This window comes from Scylla paramamosain, chromosome 3, assembly GCF_035594125.1.
Source record: "Scylla paramamosain isolate STU-SP2022 chromosome 3, ASM3559412v1, whole genome shotgun sequence".
NCBI classification, from domain to species: Eukaryota; Metazoa; Arthropoda; class Malacostraca; order Decapoda; family Portunidae; genus Scylla; species Scylla paramamosain.
In genome coordinates, this window is record NC_087153.1 from 4,067,501 (window position 1) to 4,082,500 (window position 15,000).

The 15,000-nt window shown below is 44.7% G+C and overlaps 1 protein-coding gene across 3 annotated transcripts in view; it reads left to right on the top strand.

The window, feature by feature from the left end:
- LOC135089385 (uncharacterized) overlaps positions 1–15,000 on the top strand; it is a 104,588-nt gene that overhangs the window by 52,994 nt on the left and 36,594 nt on the right. The gene's annotated exons all lie outside the window — the stretch shown is intronic.

Below are 15,000 nucleotides of genomic sequence, written 5' to 3' on the forward strand. Positions count from 1 at the left end.
TTTTGTGGGCTGCACTTAACGAAACTATGCACTTAAGAATGGGACTATAATTTGTTGTATTATACATGACCAGATAAACGTATTAATATAAATTGTATGCGTAGGAGGAGAGGCGAAGAGGAAGTAAGGAAAAAAAAATAGATAATCGTATTTTGTAGGTTTTATTTAGCGAAACGATGAAAACAAGATTGGGAATGGAATTTTTTGTTTTACAGGTGAACAGGTAAACGTGATAATATTATAGTAACTGTGTGCGTCGAGGCGAAGAGGAAGAAAGGAAGAAATGGATCATATTTTGAAAGGCTTTACGTAACGAAACTTTGAACACAATAATGGGAATAGAATTTGTTTGACTGCTAATACATCACCGAGTATATTCCTGCATATTCATACTTCGCCTTTGTGATTTTAATAACTAGTGCTCTGAAGATAATGAATGGAAAAAGTCTCATTAAATTAGTATTCAAATCGGCTGCTGGGATAAGCCGCGTTTTACAAGGTATTGTGGTCTGTTTGTGGTTAACGACGAATATTAGCTGGTTTTCCTTTCACCAAGAATGTAATGAATGTGGCGTGATAGTAAACTCATCGTATTGAACGGCGTGCGATGGCTCCAGGATTCCTTTGTGTGTCTGGTTACGGTTCGTCTTGCACTAGCCTTACGAATACTTACAATATATTTTTCTCTCTATTACACGTTTGAGGTAATTGATCATTGAGCTCGGAAATAATTGTAGTCTTATTCGTGTTATTCTTTGAGGGCTTTTAGAAGAATTTATCTTGACGCCTTTTACCACCCATCGCCTTCACTCGTCACCACAGACCACGCATTCCTAGCATTTTCTTTCCCCCTGACTCCCAACCAGCCACTCTGGGTCTACAACAGCTTTTTCTTCTCTTTCGCTTCTTTTTCATAGCTAACAATGCAGGATGGCCACGGCGCCTCCCGCCCTTCTACTGCTGTGTCTTGCTTTCATTCTCATCAACCGCGGGGGACTTCTTTCTTTTCATGTGAGTGCAGAGTGGCCCCGGCAGCCAGAGTGGGAGGGTTTTTGACTCGAAAACCCTCCTTTTATAAACTTTAGCCCGAAAATAGAGAAAAAGAGATAGAAGACAAGAACTCTTCCTGTTGGGGTAACTGAACTGAAGTCTTGTAAATAAATACTCTTGAAAGCCGTTATGTTTTTTTTCCTCTTTTCTTTCTTTTCTTTCTTTCTTTCTTTCTTGATCTTTTCTTTATTCATTTTTGTTTGTTTCTTAGTTTGTAGGTCGAGGTTAGGTGGTACTGAGATATGTTACAGCACATAGTTTATGGTACATAGAAAAAAAAAAGGTAGGGATGAATGTAGCTTGTATATCAAACTGAAATTTTAGGAACTTCGATCGAGAAAAACTTTTTTTTTTTTTATTCCCCCATCCGAACGAGGCCAGTTTGCAGCCTTAGCTTAAAAGTGGTGCTCAAGGTCGATGCCATGTTGGGCCTAGACTGTGGCTTTTGTGCGCGCCGGTTTGCATAACTCATTCCGACCACTCCCGACTTCACTTGTGATGAAGCCTCAGTCATAGTCTTTGTAATGGGTGATGGCAAATGTCGACCGCTTAAGAAAATAAGTAAACTACGAATACAAAGCAAATGTATTCACTTTCCCGTAAAATACTTGTTGCCTGGAAGTTGCGCCGCCAGTTTCGTTAACACCTCGTCAGAAGGAGCGAGCACTGGACCATCAAGAGAGGTGATGTAGGAAGCGTGGCTCGAGGTATTGTCCTCATGTTCGCCTCCATAGCGTGGTGTTCAAGAAATGGAAAGAGCCAATTTGCCTACAGTGATGAGTTTGGTAGTTTAGGAACATACCCTCAGTACTTTTAAAGATGTCCAGAACCAGAAAAATGTAATATTGTGTCAGATGTTCATTATAATACTCGTACTTTCCGTAACCAAGGGTATTGATCAAGTTTTGCACCGCAGAGTTGGTTCAGCATACTAACAACAAGTCTTGGCGAGAGAGAGAGAGAGAGAGAGAGAGAGAGAGAGAGAGAGAGAGAGAGAGAGAGAGAGAGAGAGAGAGAGAGATGCAACGGTGCTGTAGAGGTTAAGGGGTTAGAGAGAGAGCTACGTAGTGAGAGGAAAGTTGATGAGACTAATAGCTTTTTAACTCCACCCTTTTCTTACACATCGTTGTAGCGCGTGGCATCACACTACTCATACATGACCCATTCAAGGAGGACTGGAGGCATGGAATTATTATTAAGGTCCGTGATGAGTCGAAGCAAAATACCCAACTTTGAGATAAAACCATACGCACATTATAAACTACCTTAGAGAAAACCGCGTGCGTACACATGAACAAGTATTTTAATGAGTAGAATGTTTGTGAAGTATAGAAGCTGAAGTGAATGTGAAAGAAAGAAAACGGACAGCGGTTTTTATTTATTTATTTATTTATTTATTTATTTATTTATTTATTTTTTGTGTGTAGAATTGGTTATATAGGATGTTGTCTGTTAAGAGGACACGATGGTAATTGATTGGAGAATACGTACGTGTCATCATGTTAGACTGAGACACACACACACACACACACACACACACACACACACACACACACACACACACACACACACACACACACACACACACACACACACACACACACACACACACACACACACACACACACACACACACACAGGCAGGCAGACGGACGGACGTTTAGAAAGTGTCTTTAATACCTGTTGAGGAACATTAAATCCTTTCCTCTCGGCCTCTTGACCTCTGACCCTCGGTGATGCCACGGCGCAGGTCCAAGGCTGGAGGGTTGGCCGCCTCCCCGCCCCTCGGGAACACTCCTCCTCCCTTGCTCACATTTGCATACTAAACCGGAAACATCCTCTGCCTCTCCTCGTCCTCCTCCTCGTTCTCCTCGTCCTCCTCCTCCGCCAAGTCTTCTTCTTCTTCTTCTTCTTCTTCTTCTTCTTCTTCTTCTTCTTCTTCTTCTTCTTCTTCTTCTTCTTCCTCTTCCTCTTCCTCTTCCTCTTCTTCGATCGTCGCCATCGCCCTTGTCCTCCTTCTCCTTCTCCTCCTCCTCCTTCCCCTTCCTCTTTACTTCCTCCTCCTCCTCGCCATCGCCGTCGTGATGATCTTGGTTCCTCCTTTCTTTCTTTCTTCCTTTCTTCCTTTCTTCTTCTTCTTCTTCTTCTTCTTCTTCTTCTTCTTCTTCTTCTTCTTCTTCTTCTTCTTCTTCTTCTTCTTCTTCTTCTTCTTCTTCTTCTTCTTCTTCTTCTTCTTCTTCTTCTTCTTCTTCTTCTTCTTCTTCTTCTTCTTCCTCCTCCTCCTCCTCCTCCTCCTCCTCCTCCTCCTCCTCCTCCTCCTCCTCCTCCTCCTCCTCCTCCTCCTCCTCCTCCACCACCACCTTTTCTTCGCCACACTTTTCTACTTTTATCCCCAGCAACTTTCACCTCCACGTCTAACACTTGCCCGACTACCACTGAGGGTGTGGCAGCTTCCCCCGTCTGGTGTGCGGCCCCTTCTTGTGCTCGCCGAGAATTTACGGATGACAAAAAATGGACACATTTTACTTTTATTTGTACATTATCAAGCACCTTTTTCCATTGTCACTGATTGCCCTGGTCTTGTGTTTCCACGGTACATATGCGTGAAGGGGAAAGAAAAAAGAGGATGAAACATATGTAAAGGTAAAAGAAGCGTGTTTTCGCGACGCTGTTGAATCTGGTTGGTCACAGTGATGACATGGTGTGCGGTATTATTATGCTGAGAATAGGCGGAGATGGGGGCAGATAGAGGAGCAGGCTGGCTGACGGCGGAGCTGTGTGCAGCGGGCGGTTCGGCAGATAGCGGCCGTCCTGCTGGTGCTGCGGCAGGCGGTGTGGCCCGCCTGTGGGTGGTCTGTGACGTCATCAGCCAGTTGGTACTGTGGCAGGCAGCTTGATGGTGGTGTGGGTGGTCGCGGAAGTCATGACGCAGCTGGTGCTCCGACAGGTGGTGTGGTCCGCCTGGCTGGTTCAGGTGTGTCGACCGGGAGATGCGCGGCTAAGACTATGGGAATTGTGGGATTAGGTAAAAAGGAACTGGCGCCAGGATAAAGGTGCTCACTGGCCTAAAGGTCTCGCAGCCCTCAGGTGGAGTCAGGCCCGCAGTCCATCTCACGCTGCGGGGACATAGAGCCTCGGGAAAGTCACAGCTGACTGCAGTTCATATCCGTTTCGTAGAAGACTTGTTGAATTTTGTAAATGTAAATTTTATTATGTCGGTGGATTTGTCCGTATAATATGGCGATGTACATTTCTTTGTCGGTATAATTTGCCGATGTGCATTATTTGTCTCAGCACGGCGTTTCGGCCATTATGTCCTGCCCCGGCCATGCATACCTGAGTGGGCGACGTGGCTGGTGACGGGGGTCGACTTGTCTTGGTGCCGCTCGCCGCCAGCACCGATCTGCGTGATAACATTGGATTCGACTGGAGGCGCATAAACCGGCGTATCAGTATTCAGTTTGCACATGACTTTGCTGTGTCAGTTTATAGATCGAGGCGGCGAACAAGACGAAACCGAGAGTGGTGGGTGGGGGAGCTTAGTGATGCGCCGCCCGGATTCAGTCAGCGGGCGGGCTTGGTGTCGTGGCACCTGCTCATTAGCGTAACAAGCTGCGTCGGGGAATACCTGGCCATGACACATTCGGTTCGTCTCATAGGGGGAGGGAAATGCCGAACTTACCCTCCAAATAGTCTCTGGCCCCCTTCAAGTTGACAACACAAACTAGAGACAGTGAGGGGAAGGTGGTAGGAAATGCCTCTCCGTCCCTCACTCTCCCTCACTGCTACAGCGACACCTGCTTAACAATACAAGGTGGTGGCCAATTGTGTTTGCCTTTTACTTTTCCTCGCCAGAGATTAGTTGTTAAGACTTACTTCAGCAAAGGGAACAAAAAGAATGCGCATAGAGCACAGTTCCTCAAGGACCTGCCCCGCCTACCCCGCTCTTTTATCTGGCGCAGCGGACTGAAGGATCGCCAAGACGAATGCCAGTTCCTGTGTTTACCTGGAGAAGCGTCGGTGTGGTCAGCGGTGTTAAGCAGGAGTGACATGCGCGGCAAGTGTCTCCAACGACGCCCAGACAGCGGCCGCGGATGGTCAGGGATTCAAGGATCTGAGCGGAAACCTTGTTTGTACGAGTGTTAGCAATTAGAGGAGCAGACAGACAGACAGACAGACAGACACAAATGTTGCCGCGGTGATCCTGCAAGTGACTGATAATCGCGCTAGAGAAGACAGTCACTCCCGCTTTCCGATTGCAATTTTGATACGTTAATTATGACACGTGGGGAAAAAAAAGGTAGCGGCGTTTTTAATGTGAATTTGTTATTGAGTAGAGGTGAGGTGAGCGCTCGCCGTGTAGTCATGTAGCGATGCGGCCGATGGTGATGGTTGTAGTATTTGTAGTCATTAAAATATTTGGCGGGCGGCGTGGAGCTCGCGGCATCGGTGTGTGCTCTGGTCTGCCAATTAGCGTGAGCCGTGTCCTCGGCGTGTCCAACAAGCTGCCCCGATACCATCACCACTGCCCCGCCCCCACTGCCCCGCAGCCCCGTATCTCGGCCCCATCACCTGCCCCGCTCCTCATCTGGCCCACCCTCCGTCGCCCTGCTACTGCTGCTGCTGCTCCTGTTTTGCGGCGCTGCTGCTGGCGCGGGTGCTGTTGCTGCTTACACCTCTGAGTTTTTTTTTTTTTTTTTTTTTTTTTTTTTTTTTGCCCTACCCCAAGCTTGTAAGGCGAGGGACTCCATGGCGGAGCAGAAGTGATGGAGACGAAGGGGAGGGGTAGAGTGCTGAATGTATCGAAAGGCGACCTGTTGTTAACACTTTGTGTCGGTGTATTGTTGCTTCCCACAAATCCTAATCGATGAAAGGTGACATCTTTGATGAAATGCGCGATTGATGTGAGTTAAGGAAAATATCCTCCTTTATAATTAACATTGTGAGTATATATATATATATATATAGAGAGAGAGAGAGAGAGAGAGAGAGAGAGAGAGAGAGAGAGAGAGAGAGAGAGAGAGAGAGAGAGAGAGTGAGTGAGTGAGTGAGTGAGTGAGTGAGTGAGTGAGTGAGTGAGTGAGTGAGTGAGTGAGTGAGTGAGTGAGTGAGTGAGTGAGTGAGTGAGTGAGTGAGTGAGTGAGTGAGTGAGTGAGTGTGTTGCTTGTTTTTATTTTACATCAAAGTATTAAGAAGAAGAAAAAAAAAAAAGAGACATCCAGTCATTTTGTTGAAACGTTATTCGAGATGATGGGTCTCTAAAGTGTCGAAATGTAAAATCGCGTAAAGTTTTAAATGTTTAGCTACGTATTCTGTCTTTGCATTCCTTCAGACGCTCACTCCTGTCGAAGCCTTCCGCAGCACATTACATACCAGCACATTACTACCTGAGCACCTCAAGAAGACGTGGCATGGAGCAGCTTTGTATGAGTTCCAAGCCGAAAGTTGCATCGAATATATCATTACGATAAAATAAAATAGAAAAAATAATAAATTGCGTCCTCGACTGCCAGTTTTCGCTGTATGATATAAATATGTCGAATACAATTTAATGTGATTCATCGTCAAGCTCTTGCCAGGTGAGCTTAGGAGTTTGTCTTGATCCACACATACCTGTCTCTGTGGTGTGGTAGTGAGAGGGATAAGAGCGAGAATCCGTGTGAGGCGGCGAGGCTGCGTTAACCTGGTGTTTACATGGTGTTCCAGCGGGCATCGTATGGCCGGCGGCAGCGTGCGGCTCAGTGGTCCCCTTGGAAGACCGCACTGTGAGAGGGGTAAGCCTATTAGGGAGCTAAGCCGTCAAAGGAACGAGGAGTCTTAAGCACACCTGCCGGGTCTCAGGCACATCAGGAAGAGAAGACGCTCAATACTTAACAGGCAGAATAAAAAAGTATTATAAAAAATGTCGTAAAAAGCGTCATTGTCAGCCTTCGCTCCACGTGACACAAGGGCGACAGTAGAATGCAGCTACCTGTCCCGGGACGAGGAGGCATCTGAGCCACCGTCTCCTGCGAGCATAAATTGCGACAAAGATCTGCAGTAATGACCTTCAGATAGCTGTTCTCAGTGGTTCGTTTCCCCTCCTGGGCTGAACGAAGGAACATGTGCCTTGCCTCACTCTCTCTTTAGGGCGGAATTACCGTACACAGATCTGAAACGGGGCACCCAGAGGCATCGTAGCTCACAAGGTTGGACTAAGTGGTCGTGGTGTCACTGGGCACGACTCACAGGCGCGACGCGACGACGACTCCTCGAACGCAGGTAGTAAGGGTGGGAGTCCGGCTTCAGGATGCTCGGTGGCGGCCTTGTGAGGGCGTGCGGCGACATATATCACGCCGCAGACCCTCTCGCTTGTTGGGGAAATGTCTTCATCGGTGGGAGGACGGCGAGTGTTACTCTTATTTCCTGCTGGTGATGGTTGGAGTGTAGGTTTTGTGTTGTGGTGTGGCACTGTGCGTGAGTGGCTGCTGGTGTGGCGGGGGCTTGGCTACGTAAAGGTACATGTGTGTGTGTGTGTGTGTGTGTGTGTGTGTGTGTGTGTGTGTGTGTGTGTGTGTGTGTGTGTGTGTGTGTGTGTGTGTGTGTTAGCGTGCGTATAGTTGCTGATGCGGAGGTGTTTTTGTGCTTATGTTGTCGTTGTTGTTGTTGGCTGAGGTGATGGTGATGGCAGTAGTGGTGGTGGTGGTGGCGGCGTTGGTACTGACAGGGCACTCTCTTACCTGCTTTGCTTTCCTTCCCGGAACATTTTTAAGCCATTCACCCTCCTTGTATAATTCTTTCGTAACGTCACATTTTATCACTTGAAATGCATCAAATAGGATAGATGGGAATTATCATCATCATCATCATCATCATCATCATCATCATCATCATCATCATCATCATCATCAGTTCTGTTTAGTATTTGGTCTTTAATCTTAAAACCTATATTACATTTTTGTTAAAGACATAATTCACTGCCAAGAGGGACAATTATAATCAATAAATTAAACTTACATAATTATATGGTCACGCCTGAGATACTCCCGCGATCTTATGATCAGGTTGGTTATTGGGTTAACCTTTCCAGTACCGCGGCATTGAATTCATTATATTCTACATGTCATTACAAAATTTAATCAGGTTAGAGCGATACTTTTTATTTCTCAAAGGGTTATGAATCACCTAGTTACTCATTCAGCACAATCATATCTAATCCACTGTACTCCTATGATTAAATAAAGGATGATTCGATGAAGTTCAGAAATTGTTTGTAGTACTGAATGGGATAACATCAGAAGATAATGAGCAGGAATGACGTTTATTGCACTGGGAGGAGGAGGAGGAGGAGGAGGAGGAGGAGGAGGAGGAGGAGGAGGAGGAGGAGGCAAGACTATTGGTGTGAAATCTTGAGTGGTGAGATGCCTCCAGAATGTCGTGTAAAGACGAGTCAAGTAGCGTCTTGTGTTTCAGTGCCTCGTGGAATAGTGTTTGTACTGCACCGGGTCACTGGCTGGAAGGTACGAGTAGTAGAATTGAGATTGGAATGGTGTGGTGGGTGGTAGTGCATTTGGAGTTACACGTTTATTGAACCGAGTTTTATGCATGGAGACGACAAAGGACGCACAACATGCCAATAACACAACAATATTTATCGAGTTCAAAAAGGATGGAGGTGGTGGACGTGTGTTGGTCTGCTTGTGAAGAATGGTGGGCGATGTGTGGGTACGTGTGTGTGTGTGTGTGTGTGTGTGTGTGTGTGTGTGTGTGTGTGGCGTGAAGGCGGCAGGTCTCGCATGCAGGATCAGGCCCCACACGATGCTTTAATCCATGGCCACCAGCATTATCCTGCCGAAGTACCCTTTGCTCGTAGAACTCGCGGGGATAAAGTAATCCTCGTGATTATCTTGGTGGATAAAAAAAAAAATATGGCAACGACATACGTAATCTGTTTAGTTCCGTCAGGTGTTTCCGAAATCATGAATGTTATTTGTTAAATCGCCGGTATTTATTTGCTCAAATGTGTGAAAGATTTAATCCCTTCAAATGTTATGTGTTCGTGTAAGGAGGAGATGTAAAAGGAGAGAGAGAGAGAGAGAGAGAGAGAGAGAGAGAGAGAGAGAGAGAGAGAGAGAGAGAGAGAGAGAGAGAGAGAGAGAGAGAGAGAGAGAGAGAGAGAGCTTATTTGTGTTTGGTCTGAAATATTTATAACTCGAGCATTACGATAAGGATTATCTCTTAATTAATGCCACGAACACGTTTATTTAAGCCAGATAGATGAGAGAGAGAGAGAGAGAGAGAGAGAGAGAGAGAGAGAGAGAGAGAGAGAGAGAGAGAGAGAGAGAGAGGAATGACATTTAGGATTAGATATGATACCTGTTAAATGAAATATGCTAATCAGAATGGGGATAATAAGAAGTGGTCAGTGGTAGTGAGGTATTAGTGGCGGTAAGCAGGCTGCGAGGGAGAGTGGTTGTCTTGTACCTTCCCAACAGGCCACACAAAGAACCGCTGTCCAGACACATAGAGCACCAGTGGCCGAGGTCATGGCCCTCTGTAGGGACTGGCACCTCCACTGGGCATTTTTTTTCCTGTTTTTTTTTTTTTTCCTCATCCCTTGCTACCCTTGGTCAGGGTCCCTCCTATATACAAAAAAAAGAAAGAAAAGTATATATATATATATATATATATATATATATATATATATATATATATATATATATATATATATATATATATATATATATATATATATATATATATATATATATATATATATATATATATATATATATATATATTGTTTATTAACGGTTCTGGAGGAGAGTACCTGCTCACTCTCTTCACTGTCTTGTCTACAATACAAGTGGACAGATGAAACTGAAAATAATCTGGCACAAGTTAGTACAGTGTAGTCACTCGTAGAAAGTATTGTTGAGAAGCCTTTATACAGCTGTGGATCCTCAATGATGAATGATCATAAGAGACAGCTTCTGTCTTACTCTCGATGTATAACAAACTGTAACGATGCAGTTTTCCTGTTGCAAATTTGTATTGGCATGTGCTTGCTCTTATGAGGGTGGACAAGACGGCGGTGGGAGAGTGGCAAGTAGTCCTCAGGGAGCCGACAACGTGTGTACGTACACATTCTAGTAACACCTCCTTGTTCCTGGAGGAGCGGAGGCCGGCGGTCCCTTGAGCCGATGTCACGAGGGAGGGCGGAGGCCGAGGGTTAAAAAGGTTTGAATAATGCGTGTTTGTCCGGCTGAGGGAGGGGCGGGGCCGTGGCGAATTGATCAGTGGTGCGGTGAGCTACCGTGTAGTTGAGGCTACTCACCCCACGGAGGGGGCGGTCATGGGGTTGAGGGAAGGGAAGGGAAGGGAGGGGAGGACAGAGGACGGGCGGGAGACTCATGGAGTCAGGAAATGAGCTATACTGAGATTGATAACAACCAATGTCTTTGCTTTTAGGGACATATTACTTGGTATTGTCCGTGTTACGTGTGGCTAAGGGATTTTTTGTCTTTATAACTTTATAGCAAAAACGTTGACTTACAGTGTTATCTATGCTAATCTCTCTCTCTCTCTCTCTCTCTCTCTCTCTCTCTCTCTCTCTCTCTCTCTCTCTCTCTCTCTCTCTCTCTCTCTCTCTCTCTCTCTCTCTCTCTCTCTGCTTGCGTGCGTGCGTGCGTGCGTGCGTGCGTGCGTGCGTGCGTGCGTGCGTGTGTGTGTGTGTGGTGTGTGTGTGTGTGTGTGTGTGTGTGTGTGTGTGTGTGTGTGTGTGTGTGTCCCTCTTGTCTCCAGAAACACGTGTGGGCGTCCCTCGGGGTCTCCGTTGACAGACGCCACGATCACTTGGAGCTATTTACCTTCTGGGTCACTCCAACACTGAGTGACACGTGTATTGTGTCACCCTCCCCCGTGCCCCTCCCCTCCCCCCGCACCCTACACCTGACCGCAAGTGTTGCCCCACCGACACAGTTTTCCTAAACTCCTCGCGACGGGCGTGCCGACCACTGTTAAAAAGAGTGTGTGCCGCGCGCTGAGAGGTCTGAAAGGGAGCCTAATGGACCCTACAGAAGAGAGGGTAATGGGTCTGGCGGCGAAACCAGCGTGGAATTAGTGTCTGGGTGTGAGAGCAACACCTCGTGGGGCGGCGGCTCACAGCAAGTGGCCGAGGCAGGGGCCCAGGGGAACAAGGAGTGTTCGTTAAGGACAGCGGCGCCCTAATACGTTAATGTGACCAGCTCTTTTATTCCTCAAATCTCCGAGCCGCCAATACTGCCCGCCACACTTCCTGTTGAGGTAACGCTGAACAGTAAAGGGCGGGAGTCCGGCACGACTTTTGTAACGGAGAACAGAAAGATGCGACACACACATACATCTTTCCTTGGCATTTATGTTTTTATATTTATTTTCTTATTTATTTATTCATTCATTCATATATATATATATATATATATATATATATATATATATATATATATATATATATATATATATATATATATATATATATATATATATATATATATATATATATATATATATATATATATATATATATATATATATATATATATATATATATATATATATATATATATTACTTTTTATTCCACTGTTTGATTTTGTGGTATGGAAGAATAGTTAAAAGTTACAGGAGGCATAATTTCTGATAATTCTATTATTTCCAAATGAGGCAAGACAAACTTTGTGCTGTGCATTGCCTCAAACTCATTTCCTTCATCTATCCACTTACAACTTGTTACATGCCTCTCCTACCTCCGGCGACCCCGCTGCACAAGACTTTCTACTTACTCTCACTCTTAATCTCTCTCTCTACACCTTACTAATGCAAGAGTTAACCAATATTTCATTCCTTTATTCCTTTTACCAGTAAGCTCTGGAACTCTGTTGCTGTTTATGTATTTCCTACTGCCAACGACTTGTACTGTTTCAAAAACAGGAACATCAAGACACCTCAGAAACTAAGTTTCGGTTCTTCTTTTTCATTTTTTTTTTTTTTTTTTTTTAGGGAACAGCGGCATTGTGGGTGCACTTTTTTTTTTTTTTTTTATCTCTCCTAGGCCGATTTCTTTGACATGCAGTGTGTCCCAGAATTAATTATTTATTTTAAAAAATTGGGCACATTTAAGGAAAAAAACTATTTTATGTTTATTGCTTATTTTTTTATACCAAAACGAATAAGCTTCTAAATCTTACGTCAAAACTTTATTTAAACTTTTCAACATATGCTCCATCTGGATCCCTGCAAATTTCAGATCTATCCTTAGCGTTACGAAACACATATTGAAGCATTTCAGTAGTTATCTTCCGCTCTGATAACTGATATTTTCTCTTTATTTCATTAGTAATTAGGTTCTGAAAAGGAACGAAAATTAAATGAAATATATATATATATATATATATATATATATATATATATATATATATATATATATATATATATATATATATATATATATATATATATATATATATATATATATATATATATACCATAAACAAAGTTATAAATCTTAGACACCTTAAAGACATATCAAACATAATAGCATCTCTAAAGTTATTTTTTTTAATAATTTCACCGAAATAGTTAATTATGGGACACCCAGTATAAAGAAAAAAAAAAAGAAAAAAAAATGATCCCCGGACGACTTAGCATGCTTGGAAGTGTAGTTTTCCTCAGTGTGTATAGGTTTTCCTGTGGCAAAGTGTGGACGTGGAAAAAACTGTTTTTTCCGTTAGACAAGATGTCACACCCACACATTCAGGTCAGCGCGTGTTGGCTATATTTTTTTTACGGGCATCAGCAACGCTCAGGATCAGGCTGATATGGCGCGGAAAGAAAATCCCTGATACTGTCAGTGCCATAGTGCCATGCATCCCCTATCTCAACGTAGGTCGTCAGGAATCATAATGGCACATCACCTTTCGTCAGGCCGCTGCTGCTAACGTTATCTGGGTATTACCTGTAGTCGCATTTTCTTACTTCGAGAATTGTTTAACTACTCATTTCTTTATATAAATATGACGTGAACCTTTCATTGCATTGAATTCTCTACAGTAAAAACTAAAAAGCAGTGCATACTGTCATAGTATTTCGACAAGTTTCATATACAATCAGTACAACTAATGGTGAAAGACATGCCAGCATTTACGTAATTTAATTCTTCACCACTGTTGGATCCAGCGTCTGTTGTAGATTGTATTTTACGGTGAAGGCGAGGGCTTAACATCATATTTCAAGCATTAACTGTCCCTCACCCAAGCTACTGGAGTCCGCACTGCACCGCCTGAGGTTGATAAAGTCCGGGGATTATCCTTTAGGACGCTGGTAATTCTGATGAACGGCGTATTCAGCCAACACGAGTCAATACTTCATTAAGCCATCTGGTTTGTCTCTCACTAACAGCAGTAAAAAGTAGGGCCGCGTTCAGCTGCGCGGGTTCCAGTTAGATGGATTCACCGGCTCTTTTTCTTACTTCGTGGGTTTCTTTTAAGACGAAAACCACACGGAGGTCGACTTTGTTAATATCCTTTCATCAATGAAAAGGTGAGGGACTGTATCGACAAAAGCCACCTCACCAGCAGCGCCACCGCATCCGAGAGGCCTTTGAACGGCGCTGTGAAGAAGACATCAGAGTGGCGGCGGCAGGGGCAGAGGAGGCTTGCGTGGAGGTGCACGCCATAAGTCACCTTAACACAAGGATTCACTCGCGGTTGCCACTTTTCCATCCGCTGTACATGGATTTGGATAACATCTTACTAATTTTTGTATGTAACCCCAGCTTTTTTCTCTATATTTTTTTTACTCGCTCGAAAATCGGATTTTTATCGTGCATTATCATTTATTATCCCCCAAAACAAGCGTGTAGCAGTGTAAGCTCCTGTGTGTTCCCGAGGGGCGGTGATGCCGTCAGTGTGTTTTTGTGGTAACGCTGGAGTCGTTCTTTTAAGCGGCCGAGGCTCGCATTCCGCCGCGACGCCACTGAATAAGTTGTAAGTCGAAGGATTATCCTGCGGTGGGGACCAAGGAGAAACCTGCTCGCCTGCAAAGAAAATAGGATCTACTGTGACAAAAGGAAGACGAGTGAGGGGGAGGGGGAGGGGACGGGAGGCAGTGGAGGAGGGGGGAGGAGTGAAGCAAGAAACTTGACTGAAGGAGGAAATGCTTGGTGACATGAGATGGAAAGTTTCGGAAAAAAAAAAAGAAAACTGTTTTAAAAGGAGTAAAGTGATGCAAAATACTGCCACAGTCTGAAGAAGATGAAGTAAAGGAGTTGAGAGTGTGATGCGTCAAAACGATGTGGGAGGTGCGGAGGAGAATGAAACAAGGCAAAGACCATTCATCCTGCCTTGGGTTTTGCAGTGCTGAGGTCCTGCCGCTGGTGTTAAGGCCTTTGTGCCTGGCCGCTGTTGTGTGCTGAGCCGTAAAGAAGGGCAGGAGGTGATGGACTGCCGGGGCGTTGGTGTTGTGGTGGGTGAGGAACGCCGGGTCAGCGCCTCGCCCTTTACACCGACGTAGATCACTGCACTGCTGCTCCTGTCCTTCCTGCACCTTAGTCTGTGGAAATGTCACTGTCTTCCAGGACATTTAGTACTCGTTATGCTGCAGATTAATATCCTACTTGTTTGTAACCTTCCACTATAATTCCCCTATACCTTCCCCCTGTAATTTGAAGTTATCCATACTGTATTTCCTGCACCATTTCCCTCACCCGGCCAGCACATATTTTTTTTTTTCCAGCGTTACACAAATTATTATCCTACCTGTACCTCTTCCCCACACTTCTCCGTCACCTCCTTAGTATTTCCTTTACAGCTGACAGTGTCGCCTCCTCTGTACCAAACTCGAAATTCTTCTTCCAGCTTCTCCATTCATCGAAATTATTTCTCAACATCCATCTGTTGTGTTGCTTTCTTAGCAACTAATTCAAGCCGCTATTC